Source organism: Peromyscus leucopus, chromosome X (assembly GCF_004664715.2).
Source record: "Peromyscus leucopus breed LL Stock chromosome X, UCI_PerLeu_2.1, whole genome shotgun sequence".
Lineage (NCBI taxonomy): Eukaryota > Metazoa > Chordata > Mammalia > Rodentia > Cricetidae > Peromyscus > Peromyscus leucopus.
In genome coordinates, this window is record NC_051083.1 from 62,164,454 (window position 1) to 62,178,925 (window position 14,472).

Sequence of the window (14,472 nt, forward strand, 5' to 3'; positions counted from 1 at the left end):
ACCCTTTCATAATCAACATGTCAAATTACACCAGTGCAGAAAAACAGAAAAATCCCAGATCCTTCTGAGATGGCAAAAGGAATTCAGGAACATAAAACACTGCCCTCCCCAATTCATATGTAACCAGGAATGAAAGGATGGTCACAGAGGCATTCTTTGACTTAAAGGACTATTCTGTTTTGATTTCTCATCACACAGATGAATGCTGAGTGATTGTAAAGATTATAAGAATATTACAAAATTTATGACATATGATCCTTAATGCAAGGATTCTTAGGTCTATTCTCTCTTTCATGTGCTTATCTCATGGGTGCAGAGGGAAGATAAGCCACCTGAACAGTTTAGGCGACATTTATTGAGCATCTACACAAACAGAGCACCCTATTAACTGCTGCTGGGAGACACAGAGGAAAGCGTGATGTCTATTTTAAAAAGGTTTCTAGCAAGGTGGGGGTGTACCATTCTTTCCACTCATTCTTTCGTTCACTTAGCACACACTTACTGAGCACCTACTATGTGCTCAGAATGGAACTGGACCAGATGCTCCAGGAATCAAAAGGAATCTGGCATGGTCTGTATCATCATGTAGCTCAGAATAGAGGGGAATACACAGACTCTGACAATAAATAATTAAAATGCAATGATCAATGAAGTATCCGAGATGGCAGAAGAGAGAGAGAGCTTCTCCAGGTGGGGTTAGAAAAGGGTCTACAGAGGCTATAAAGGCTCTCTAGGTCCTGAAAGACGAGAAGCAACATACAGCAGCCAACTCTGAAGATGGCGAGGAGGAACCAGTGTACTAATTCCTAGTGAAGATGTGGAGACTAGATCACACATATCTTGTTAGTGGGAATGTAAAATGGTAGAGCCACTCTGGAAAATAATTTAGCAGTTCCTGTCAAAACTAAAAATAGACTTGCCATATGAGCTAGCAATTGCACTCTTGGGCAATTTATTCCAGAAAGTTAAGGCTTATTTTCATGTAGGAACTTGTACATGAATGCGTGTAGCATCTTTACACAAAATAGCTTCAACGGAAAAAAAAATCCAAACGTACTTTGATGGGTAAATGATTAAACAAGCCAGCATCCACAGCAGTGGAATACTATTCATCAATATGAAGAAACAAACTGTTATTATATGCAAAGAATTTGGGAGGATTACAAGGAAAGTATGCAGAGTACATAAGGCCAATCTTAAAAATATATATACTGTGTGATTCCATTCATATAACATTATAAAATCATAACTACAGAGGGAAGAGATTAGTCATTGCCAGGAGTGATAGATGGTTATGATAGGACAGGGTAGCGCGACACAGCCGTGTGATGGTATAGTTCTATATTTTGATTATAGTTGTCATGTGAGGCTTCAGATATGATAAAATTTCATAGATACATACATACATACATGAATGTATGCATAATCGGTGGAATGTGAATAAAGTCAATAAACTATACCAAAATAATCTCTTCATTTTGATGATGTATACTGTAATTGTGCAAATTGGCACACTAGGTAAAGCTAGAGGAAAGTTCACAGGCCTTCCCTTTGTGATCTGCTGTGAATGTGGGATTATTTTGAAATGCAAGTTTTGTGAAAGCCCGTGAGGTAGCCCAGCGGGTAAAGACCTTTGCAGCCAAGCCTGATGACCTGAGTTCCATCCCCAGGACCACATGGTGGAAGGCAGAGAACCGACTCCTGAAAGTTGTCCCTGACTTCTACAAGCAGCTACGGCACATGTGTGCCCCCCCCCAAATAAATTAAATAATTTAATTAAAAAATTTAAAAGCCTTTTTAAAGCATAGAAGGTAGCAGGTATAAGACTTGAATTTGATCCCCAGAAATGTTAAGATAAAACATAAAGCACAGCAGAGAGAGAGAGAAAGTTGAAGGCTTGTGGACTAAAGTTAGGGGAGCCGGCTATGGGGAAGGTTATGGAGGGTACTAAGAGGAAAGGACGTTCAGTGAAGAGAGCCCATGTGACATGCAGGCAAGAAATAAAGACAGAGGTAAATGGGCCTGACTTTGTATGTAAAGTGTGTGAAATGTCTCAAACATTATGTGTGTGTGTGCACATGTGCAATGTGTATGCTGTGTGTGTTGGGGACACAATTAAAATTTCACCTTCGAGATGAGTGAACTCTAGTGTAGAATACACTGAAGGCTGATTTTACAACCATCTACAGGCCACTGACACAAGAAAGACAGGGACTTGAGAGGAACTTCCATGGCAGAATTAATAGAGGAACATGGAGCGATACCCAAGAAAAGAAGATACCTATAATGTTCATGACTGGTAATTAGGAGAGAGGAAGGGAGGGAAGGGAGGTGTTTCTGGAACAGTTGTCTTCCTTAGAGCTGTAGGGAAAATGAGTCTTCAGGGAGTTCTCATGAAACGGGCTCTGGATGGGTAGAGAAAACAGTAATCAGAAGCTTGGAAAAAGGTAAGGCATTTTGTACACTGAATACACCTCAGTTCACAGAAAGCTGGATGGTGGACATGGAAAACTACTCAGGTTTCCATTTGATTTGACAGTCAAACGGGAGCCCCTGGAGATCTGGAAGTACTGATCTTGCTAAAAATACTTCAGAGCTCTGATTTTTGATATTGTGTGTAAGGACAAAATCACAAAGCCGAGTAGCAGAGGGAACGGCACAGGGACATTGAAGCTCTCTAGGCATGAGGACAATATGAGAATGAGGCAAGGCAGGGGAAGTCTGGAAAGACGAGAGGGGTAGGCAGATTGTCAGGAGTGGGGGGCTATGAATGGGTGGTATGTGGAGAAATTACCATTCTCATTTCACACCCCTCCTCTCACTGCTTGTTTTTGATGTGGGAGATAAATAAAATTTGTTTGTTTTGGTTTTTGGAGATATGGTCTCGCTATGTAGCCCAGGCTGGTCTAGAACTCATGGGAACCTCCTGCTTTAGCTTCCTGGGTGTTGAAATTATAGGCCTGTGCCACTAGGCCTGGCTTCATCTCTCCACTTTGAAGTCAACATCATTTGCTTATATTAAACAAATACTATTAAAATTCTTGTCTATAGACCTATGAAATAGTCTTCTACCTCCATTGAGGATTTTAGCTTCTGGTTCAATTTTTTTTTTTTAACTTTTATCTTTACTTGTCATTATTCTCTATGGTTCAGTATTTGTTCATTGACTTAAACCCAGAGTCAAGTACCTATCATTTCCTATACTAGTGATGATAACATATACTTATAATCCTAGTACACAGGGGCTTGAAGCAAAAAGACTGTCCAATATTTTAGGCCAGCCTGGGCTACTAGTGAATTAGCAGGTTAGCTGCAACTACAATGTGAGACCCTGTCTCAACAAAACAAAGGGGGATAAAAGAAGCCAGAGGCAAAAGACCTGATGGTGTTGATGGTTTGGTAGAGGGTAGAAGACAGGGAAGTACAAAACACTGTTAAGTGCTAAAATGTTTGTCCATCTATCCGTCTGTCCGTCCATTCATCCGTCCATCTGTCCATCAAATGAATGCTAATTGAATGCCTACTATAGGCCCGGCAGGTACAAGGTTGGCAATAGGTTTACAGAATTGAAAAAACCAACCAACCCAAAAGCACCTGACTTTTCTCCAAGGACTGTCCTAATTCTCTGACATTATCTTTCTTTTTGGTTTCAACAACAGCAGTGTCTCTCTGCACGCCACTTCAGTTATTCCTAAGCATGGCCACTTTTGGAGGTTTGAAAAGGAAATCTTTGGAACCATTTTATATCTAAGACCCTGAACTCTGATGTACTTTCTCCACTGCAGTTTTCTGACTTCCCATGTCCTTATTGTATTTGCGCCTCCCCCCACCCCACCCAGTGTGTTTTTAAAGACAGGGTTTCTCTGTGTAGCTCTGGCTGCCCTGGATCTCGTTCTGTGGACCAGGCTGGCCTTAAACTCACAGAGATCCGCCTACCTTTGTCTCCCGAGTGCTGGGATTAAAGGTGTGCGCCACCACCGCCTGGCTTATGCTTGCTCTTTATTTGTGCCTGATCATTTCCTGTTTTCAAGCCACCAGTCCACCTGTTTTCTTCCAGAGGACATAGTTAATGATTTCAGAAACTCTGACAAGAATCTTTAACTCCCTCACAAATGGCCATTTTTTGCCTTGCCAACATAAGGCCTTTGAATCAACCACAGTATTCACATTGATTGTCCTCTTCTATTATAGTAAGCTGAAAATTCAAAAGAATTGTTTTCACTACAGCTTATGTTTGCAACTCCAGATCATCAAATTTCATAAACATTTATTGATTACTAAAGACCACTAAGTTACCGTAACGTGGCAATCCTTTATTTTATTTCCAGTTGATAAACAATTGCATTTCTTTCATCTGTCTTAATAAAACTCAACAGCAGGACAGTGAATGTGAGGGTAGCCTGGACTACATGGTAAGAGCCTGTCTCAAAAGGAAAACAAAATAGGATGAAAGGACATTCTTGATATATGAAAAAAAATCCAACACAAGTTGGGTGTGGTAGTGCACACTTGTAATCCTAGCACGGGGGTGGGGGGTGGGGGGTGCAGAGGCAGGAGGAGCACCGGATCAGTCAGAGCCATATAGGAAGGCCCTGTCTCAAAGCAAAACCACCCACTCCGCAAATAGCAAACACAAAAAGCCCCCCTCAACTCTACTTCCTCCACATGGGTAACTCACTGCTGATAAAAAGTTTGAGGTGAATCTTTCAAACTCAACTCTTTTCTGCCTCATACTTGAGGTAACTGGTTGAGGCTCTGTGTAGTGAGTACATTCCCATACTTCTTGTTTCTGCCTGAAAATGTCTTCCATTAGATTCCTTCTCTACGAGGCTGTCTTCTCTGGGTTCTAGATTCTCTTTCCTGTTGATTCAAAGGCCTTTCTGTCATGTTCTATGGCTGCACCTCAAAGGATTCACTTTCTTTGGTTAACAAATAGCCTGTATCTCTTCCTCCTTATCGGCATTGCCAAAGTTTTAGCAATATCAGGGCCCCCTATACTTCTCAGGGACACAGCTGACTGAGTCACCTATCCAAAAGCCTTTTCTCCGCCGGCCTTTGAAACTTCTTAGAAGCATCGGGCAGCTGGTTCTACTCAAAGATTCTCCAGTTGCTCAACAGTGTGTACTGCTACAGTAACAGGTATTTGGAAAGTATACTTAAACAGGGCCTAAGGGGGTTGGGGAGTTAGCTCAGTGGTAGAGCGCTTGCCTAGCAAGCGCAAGGCCCTGGGTTCGATCCTCAGCTCAAAAAAAAAAAAATAGGGGCTAAGGAAACAGTTTAGTCAGTGAGGATGATCCCCAGAAGTCATGAAAAAGCCAGGGGTGGTGGCCTGTACTGGGGTGGCAGAAGCGGGCGGATCCCTGGAGCTTGCTGGCCAGCAAGCCTTGCCTTATTTGCAATCTACAGGTTCACTGAGAACCTGTCTCAAAAACACAAGGGCTCATGAGACACCAGAGGTTGACCTCTAGTGTATAGACACAAACACACACACACACACACACACACACACACACACACACACACACCTGTATACATATAACATGCACACACACAAAGTATATTTAAAACAATTGATATTTTCATATCATACAATTCCTCCATTTAAAGTGTACAATTTTTGTTTTGTTTTTTAATGTAACCACAGAATTGCATAGCCATAACTACAAAGCACTTTAGGACTTTTTCATCATGCCCCGATGAAACCTCATGACCACAGTCACTACTCATTCTACCCTGCTGCAAACCACAAACCCGGGAAAGCATTGATCTACTTTCTATTTTTATAAATTTATCTAATTTTGTCCTTATATAAGTAGAATCATAAAATATGTGGTCTTTTGTGTCTAGATTCTTTCATTTAGCATAGTGTTTTCAAGGTTCATCTGTGTTATCACATGAACTAGTATGTTAGTCTCTTTGGTGGGGATTATTGACATAGGGTCTTATGTAGTTCAGGCTGGACTAAAAGTCACTATGTAGCCAAGGATGGCCTTGAACACCTACTGATCCTGCCTCTACCTCCCAAGTGCTGAGATTACAGGCATGTAACATCACACCTGGCTCTTCATTCCTTTTTATCTACAAATATTTCCTTGTGTGCTTCTCTATTCATAAATTAATAGATATGGGGATAATTTCTACTCTTTGGTTAATATGAATAATGCTACTGTTGGCATTCATGCATACTTTTTTTTTTTTGTGGACACATTTTTAATTCTCCTGGGCGGGTGTGTGTGTGTGTGTGTGTGTGTGTGTTTATCTACCGGGTCATGTGATAACTCTAAGTCTAAGCATTTGAGAAATGCCAGACGTTTTTCCATAGTGGCTGCATCATTTTACATTTCCACCAACAGTGTTTGAGCGTTCAAATATCTTTACAGTCTTGTCAACACTTATTTTCTGTCTTGGTTTATTTTAAATTAAAATGGCTATTTTTTTTCTTTTCAAGAACAAACAAAATTTTTAAAGAAATAAATACTTAAGAATACTTTATTTGCATTTCATGTACATTGTTCTTATGCTTTGTTTTAATTTATTTACTATAAGATTCTCTTCAAAACTTACTTTTCTTTTAACTTTTTATTATTTATTGAGATTATGTGATTACATCATTTCCCTCTTCCCTTTTCTGCCTCCAAACCCTCTTTGCTCTCTGTCAAATTCATGGCTTCTTTTTTCATTAATTGTTGTTACACGCATATATGTATATACATATATATATATATATATCATTAAATACATAAATACAACCTTAATGGGTAAGATACACTGTCTCATTTTATCAACCCCAGAGGCCTCAGGCCTCCTGCCTGAGCTCTGCCACGGAGCTACAGCCCTCTCTTTCACTGTGGCCTCCATCTGTAATGAATTCCTGGATGACTAACGAAGTTGAGTATCTATTTATGTGTTTATCTTTAAAGCAGTGTCTAGTCTAGTCCTTTGCCCATTTTTAAACTGGGTTGATTTTTTTTTTTTTTACCAAAAATAGTTGTAATGATTCCTAATATCTACCAGTCCCCCATTATCAGACCCATGGCTCACAAGTATTCACTCTTCTTCTTTGCACTTTACTGATAGGATCACTTGAAGTACAGATTTGACCTGAAAACACACGAACAAGTAAATTATACAGACTGAACAGGCTATATTTAGGAATATATATGTATACACTTGGACATACATTCATGTACTACCAATTAGTGAAAAAAAGCGGCCAGGAATGTGAAAGAGAGCAAGGGGAGATGTACTGAGGGGTTGGTGGGAAAAAGGGAAGGGAGCATTGTTGTAATTATATTAGAATCGCAACCAAGAAAAGTTTTAACTTTTGACAGTCTGTTTTACCCATTTTTGCTGTTGTTGCTTGTGGTTTTGGTGTCATATCTAAGAAGATAGCCCTTAATCCAAGGTCATAATCTATGTTCTATTCTAGCAGTTTTATATCTAAGGCAGCTGTTTGTGTGGTGTAAAGATATAACTTCACTGTTTTACATGTTGCTACCCTGTTGTCCCACTCGGCGATCTGTGAATGTGGAGGTTAAATTCATCAGTTACATCTCTCTCACTCCCATTGCACACTTTGAATCTAGTCTTCCGACCCACAGTGGATCCACCAATAGCTTCCTAAAAACTGGCCCTGCCTCAGGTCTCTTTCCTGTCCAGTCCTTCACATAAACTACCAATAAGTTAATTTCCTTAGGGAAACCTTTGACCAAGTCATGGCCCTCTCCCCAAATCCTTCTCTCCATTTTAGGTTATGATTCAGAGTCCCTCCTGCTCTACCTCTGGCTTACTTTTCAAATCCTATTACTCAATAACCTCTTGACCTATGAAATGTCATCCCCCAGGCAAACTGGTTACCTCACTCACTTTGCATCTTCATGCAAGTAGGTCTTTTGTCACATGCTGCAGTGTGGCTAAAAGTCACCTTCTCCCGTGCCTACATTATAGTCATAGTCCTTCTTTCAAGAATATCCCAAATTCCATCTCCTGCATGAATGGAGAAAACACTAGCAGCTAACATTTTTTAAAGACTTTACCCAGAGCAGAATACTGCGCTAAGCACATGATACATATTAGCACATTTAACCCTCATAACAATTCTAAGGCACATGTTTTCTAGATGGGGAAACTGCAGCACCGTCCAGTTCAGAAGTCCAGACAGTATCATACCTCTCTTAAGTGGCAGAGCTCCAGCCTGGCACCAGAGTGCAGCCCCTAAATTATTACACTCTACCTGCTTCATGACTTCCTGAACGACACAGTGTAGCAGGTCAAGTACCAGTTTGTCACCCACCTTGTTCACGTAACAGCAGTGCCACGACAGAATATCATTTTCGAGTACTACTTTTCTCAAGTCGACTCTGGTTTTATTATTTCCTCACTTTAATACCGTCGCTGCTTTGCCTAACGCTTACAGAATATGGCACTGAACTGTGCGAGCTAGGAATTTCAGCTCCTCCATGTTGCGGTTCCCACCCTCTTTTCCAGTCTTTGTAACTTCTGCCTCTTGTTCACTTTACAGTCTGGCCAAACTAAACCACTGCTCTTCTCCACGCACCAACTCTGATCTTACTGCTCCCTCTCTACAGAACATCCTTCCCGACAATTTGTGTATATTCAAACTTGACCCAGATTTTATAAATATGCATACACATTTGCACACTTTGTAAAGACAGAGTAATTAGGTACCCTTTAGAACCCAGATCAAATGTTACCTCCTTAATTAAGCCCTTTTCTGAAGTATTTATTTCCTCTGAATGCCCACAGCATCCTAAATTTTATGGTTCTTGCAACTTCCCATGTTTTATTTTATTCAAATGTGTGTGAATATGAAAATCAATCTCTATCTAACATTTTAAAATTTCCCCTAACTTCCTTGAACGAAGAATCAATACTGTAGACATAGTAGGCATTCAATAAATAGTCATTAAGTGAAGAAGTGAATGAAATGCCACCCTAGACCGCTTTTGGGAGACTTTTCCTAACGGCTGAAACAGTGCTACCTTCCTACACTGTAAATCATTAATTTTAGGTTTTTATGAAAGTATAAAATCTCTTCCTCAGAAAGGAGGGGGAAGACAGGCATCTCATTACACTACATTAGTAACTTCCTTATAAACACACAAGACATTCATTTGAAATGCAGTTTTCTTGATGGGAAACCTGATCCCCCAGTTTTCAGTCTGGTTTTCAGAGGGGGCTATGCAAATGAGGAGAAGCAGGCACAGAAACTTCAGCAGCCTTAACCTGGGGGAGGGTGTTGGAGCCTGAGCAGGAAAAAAGCTAGGGTTGATGACAGGCATGATACTTTGAGGTAAAAGAAAAGCCCCCAAAGCGTCGAGACATTCACCCACAGCTTCTGCTCTGCACCCTTGACATCATTCACTGGTGGCATTTTCATTTCCAGCACGGGGTGGGGGAAATGGAATGAGGAGCAGTGCTAGTGTGGGGGGAGTGGAGAGCATGTATTTATTATTGGTTGGTTAAGGAATTATGAATCTAAAAGTCTCGCCTCCAGGCAGTGGGATGCCAGACTGACTGTACAGTCAGGATCATGGCTGGTGGCAGGACATGCATGGTAACCCTCACTTGTCTGCCTAGCCAGGCCTGTGATAGAGACAGGCTGCCAGCAGGCCCCATCTCCTGACTTTCTAGTGTATATCTCAGCTCAGTCAGGCAAGCATCTCTCACATTTTCTAACAAGTCCTATCCACATCTTCTAGAGCAGCGGTTCTCAAAGGACCTTTCCACAGGGGTCGCATATCAGATATCCTGCATATCAGGTATTTACGATTCATAGCTAGCAAAATTGCAGTTATGGAGTAGCAATGGAAATAATTTTGTGGTCGCCGGTCACCACAACATGAAGAACTGGATTAAAGGGTCGCAGCATTAGGAAGGTTGAGATCCACTGCTCTAGAGGGTCCCTCACTAGAATTGAAAAAAAGGGGGGGGGACTTAAAAGTTGACAAACCTCTTAGTGGGCCACAGAGGGAGAGTATTACTAATGCTTTTTGAGCTTCCCCAGTCAGCCTGAGAGAAGTTCTTGCCAGGAGCCAAGCGCCTCTCTAAGATATAAATACTAAACTCACTGCATTTAATGGGATCCAGAAGAGGGCTGTGTGAAGGACCCAAAGAATCACTCATCAGTCCCAAATAGCAGGCCAGTCCACTTTTCTTGTGTGTGTGTGTGTGTGTGTGTGTGTGTGTGTGTGTGTGTGTGTGTGTGTGTGTGTTTTCTCCATTCTTCCAGTCCTGTCTCAGCTCAGGCACTGCTGACTCATTCTGCAAAGACTCAAGCTGTCTTGAGGGGACTCGGTATATGGCGAATGCCTCAGTGATTGCAGATCTATTACACAGAGCTGTGGGAGGAAGGGGTGACAGCGAGGCTCCCTGCAGCCATGATGACGTGTCATTTCATTGGGGGCCATGGCTGCCTCTTGGACACATCCAGAAGGCATTTCATTTCCTATGATTTTTCTCTCTCTGCTTTTAGCGTCAGACAAGCTGTACTGGTTCCTCAGACATCTAAAACACCCATCCCTATAAAATAAAAACCAAACCTTAAACTCCCTAAGCCCGCCCGCCCACCCACCCACCAACAACCTCACATAACTTTTGTTCTTTTCATTTTCATGCTGTGGTTTTGTAGTACTTGAAAGGCATATCTTTTCTCTCATTGCCGAACCATTACATAAAAACAGATAGATTCTAACTGGCATCTCTTTCTAGCTGGCCTTGTACTAAGTAATTCTACTCATTAAATATATTTCACCTTGGCAACAGAAAGGGCTGTGCACTATTTTTAGTGTGTTATTACTTATCTCTTGCTGTACCTCTTGGAAGTAAACCACTCTCATTCACACAAGGGAAAGTGAGTCATACAGAATTAAAGGACCTACCAGTGGCCCGGAGTGTATCGTCAGAGCTAGAATTAGTATACAGATTCCAATTTGAATCCAGTGGTATCATCACTAAGTCCCGTGGCTCTACGGCTCTTTTCATTCTGAAAGGCCAGACCCACCAGCAAGCAGGGTATATATTATCTGGGCAGGTGGTGGGCTGGGCAGAGAGGCAGGTCTGGAAGAAGACTTTTGAAAGGATATGGATCCTAAGGCTCACTGTGTTAATAGCCTTTATGTGATCTGGGATAGGTCATTTCACTGCTCTGAAACCACCAGGGGTGCTCACAGTGCAAATGACATGGGGCTTTGTGTCGTGTTGTTGGAGCATGCCTCCTCAGTCCTCCTTTGTAACCTCCGCAGCACGCAGTTCAGGGAGCACACTGGCACAGAGCTGGCAGAGTCTGGATCCAGCGTGTGCATGGTGAGCTGCACAGACACCTTTGCTTTTTGAACCCTGTTTCTCTTCTCTATAAAACAAGAGTACTATTCTCCCTCTCCCAGGTTATTGTGGAGATTAAATGATACAACATTTGTGAATGTCTTCTCCCAGCGCCAGGCACATTGTAAGCACTGCATACCGCTGAATGAATAAATGAAGGGCCTTAAGTCAGGCCCTTCGAGTGCTATGTTAATTCTTAAAGCCTACTAGGATACTGTCGAGTTCAGCACAGCACACCATAGCAGCGACTTCCTGAGTAGTCCTCTAATGGTCCCCAAAGGCAGAGAGAAATTTCATAGTGTCACTGCCTGGTTATACCTGTTCTGGGAATACAGTAATTCATTTTCCAGTGCTGCCAATCTATTACCTTTCACCAAACACAAAACTCACTTGAAGAGGGGGCAGAAACACAAGTGCCTTTCTGTTACATAGAGGGTGGAAGAATATATTATTAAAATTGAAACCAACTTCTCTGATTTCTTAGGCAAAAAATCAGATTGGAAGCCAAAGAGCTATTTGGCCTTTGCAGCCCCTGGATAGTGATGCCCTTGGGGGAAAGGGGAGAGCTGGAGCCGGTCCAAACTGTAGTTGCAACATCGCCGTGTGTATTTACTGCTCATGCTTCTGCGCTCCACACTTGTTTCTACTCTCTAGCTAAGCCTTGAAGAATTCACAATTTACCCAGAGCACAGTTTAATTCGTGGAGGGTAAAATATAGGCAGATAGCTCTGCTTCTCATTTCCTAATCATATTTCTGCCTACCCTATAAAGCCTCGTTTTCAATACAATTGCACAGCTTTTCAAACTTATGTGGACAATAATGACTGGTTAACAATAAACATGCCCCTCCCCTCCCCTCCCCCCTTTTTTTTTTACTCAGGAGGGCCTCACTAAGATTCAAAGCCAAAATCCTGCCATATAGTTAGCACCTGGTACAGCTCATCACAATATAATATCTTCTCCCAGATGATTGGAAGTCTGTGCAATGCTGTCACACAATGAGGTGTGCAAGAAAAAGTTTGGGGATTGATTTTCATCATTAACTTGATATTGCATGGTTTTTGCGGGACTTAAAAAGAAATGCATTTTTATTACTTTTAAGTACTGCACATCGAGTAACTCCAACTTATCATATTTTGGCAGTTATTTTTCTCGGGCAGGATGTATTTTAAACATGTCTATGTTGGAGTGTCTGGTGGATCATTTAGGATCAGTGTCCTGTTGCTTGATGAAATCCAGATCACTTCAATGAAATCCAGATGGGGAAACGGGGTCTCTGGCAATGGCTGCCAGATCTTCTCCATATGAAATCTCTCTAGTCTGTATGCAAATTCAAAACTCCATATCCTGGAAATCCCAAACCAATCAAGTGGCGCTCAGCTTCTTAGTTACTGGACTAAACACAGGGAAGCGATTCATTCTTCCCTGAGGAAATAAGCATTTCTTACATACATCTATCTTGGCACAAAAAGGGCTGGCTAAGCAAATTAATAGTGTAAACAGGATTGCACTGGGGAATGTTTGTCCTACTTAGGAGAATAAACTTTTTATGCACTTTGTGCACATCCACTTACATACAAATAATTGATATGCTAATTACAAATGATTCTTAAAGCCCCTTCCCTGAGGTGCTGTTCTATGCTGTTAGTCTATTTTGAATTACTAGCATGTCCAATGCTTGAAAGTAATAAAAATGCATTTAAAATATTCCATGATTCAGACTGGCTTTCCTCTAATTAGGTTGAGTTAGTGAGGCTTGCCTATATTTAAATAGGATAGATATTTTTCTACTTCACCCCTCATACATTTAAGATGCCCCCAGTCCCTCCCCCTTTCTCCTCCTCCTCGGGATTCTCCTGCATGGAGCTGGTACACACAAACTCCTTCACCCCAAGCTCCCACAGAACTGCTCCCACAGCATCTCCAGGCGAACACCGCCCCTTCTCTCTGCTACTCTCCCGACCCCCACGCCTGTTCACTCGCTAGCTTAGCTGTTCTTTTAAGTACCAGTGGATATGGCTCTTTCCCGATAGCATAACTGGCCACAGTGCACGCGGACGGAGATCCACCCAAACTCAGCACCAGGCTTCTTCAGCAGGTAGTAGAATCTAGCTTTAACCGAACCTCAGTAGGGTCCAAGTCAACAGAAGCCAGTTAAGACAGCTCATGCATCAATGTAGCTGCTAGGCATAGGGCAGTGTTAGGTGCAGGCATTCAAAGCCGTGCCATTAATGCACAGTCGAAACAGCTCTCCAAGGCAGGTCTGAAGGGGCAGGGCATCAGCTAAAGACTAAGGGGAAGGTAGAATTACAGTGCCAGTAGGAGGCACGTGGTGGAGGGAGCGGTGTGAATTTTGACGTTAAAACATTCCAGTGAGCACAGATAGAGTCATGTTTGGGATCCTTTTCAAGAGCAGCCCGCGTTAAAGGGTATGATTATCAAGATTCCATTTAGGACAAGGTCTTCCTGACTCGGGGTAGTTTCAGAATATGTTCTAGCATCAGAACCTATTAAACTGTTGCCAAAGAATCGCATCACTTTCTCCAGGAGCAGGGATCAGTCATCACTAAGAAAAGAACAGGGAAAATGTGCACCAGCCTAGCACAGTGACCCCCCACAGAATTCTAGAACATTGTCCTCCTTGACTTAAATGGAAAAAAAAAATCACCTATGAAGACTTCTGTGCTTCACAGGCTGGGGTAGGCTACTTGGTGAAATTTGGATGAGAAGAGAAGGAAGTGAAAATTGCATTGCCTCTCTAACCACATGCCTTTCAGGCCCTAAGGACTAGGTGAAGGAAAATACCAGTTCTCACTACAGCCTCATGCAAGTCTTCCAGACATGCATTGGCTCAGGACAACCAGATAATGAAGCACAGGATCCCTCCCTCCAAATTATCCTGCATTGTGAGGCTCTTAAAGCCTTTTGAATTTAATATTTTAAAAGACACATCAAACCAGGAAGAATAAATGAACGGCCCACTTTGGCCTCCTTTCCACCTGTGGCTAACATTATCAGGGAATTTAATTAGTGTCTGACTCATCTATTTTCCAGAAACAATAGGCAATTTTACATCTGCTACACTACAGAGAGGCAGGATAGAAGTTTATCAAATTGAACAAAAGCATG

The 14,472-nt window shown here is 41.9% G+C and overlaps 1 protein-coding gene across 1 annotated transcript in view; it reads right to left on the reverse strand.

The window, feature by feature from the left end:
* Nucleotides 1-14,472, reverse strand: part of Hdac8 (histone deacetylase 8) — a 218,047-nt gene that overhangs the window by 121,992 nt on the left and 81,583 nt on the right. The gene's annotated exons all lie outside the window — the stretch shown is intronic.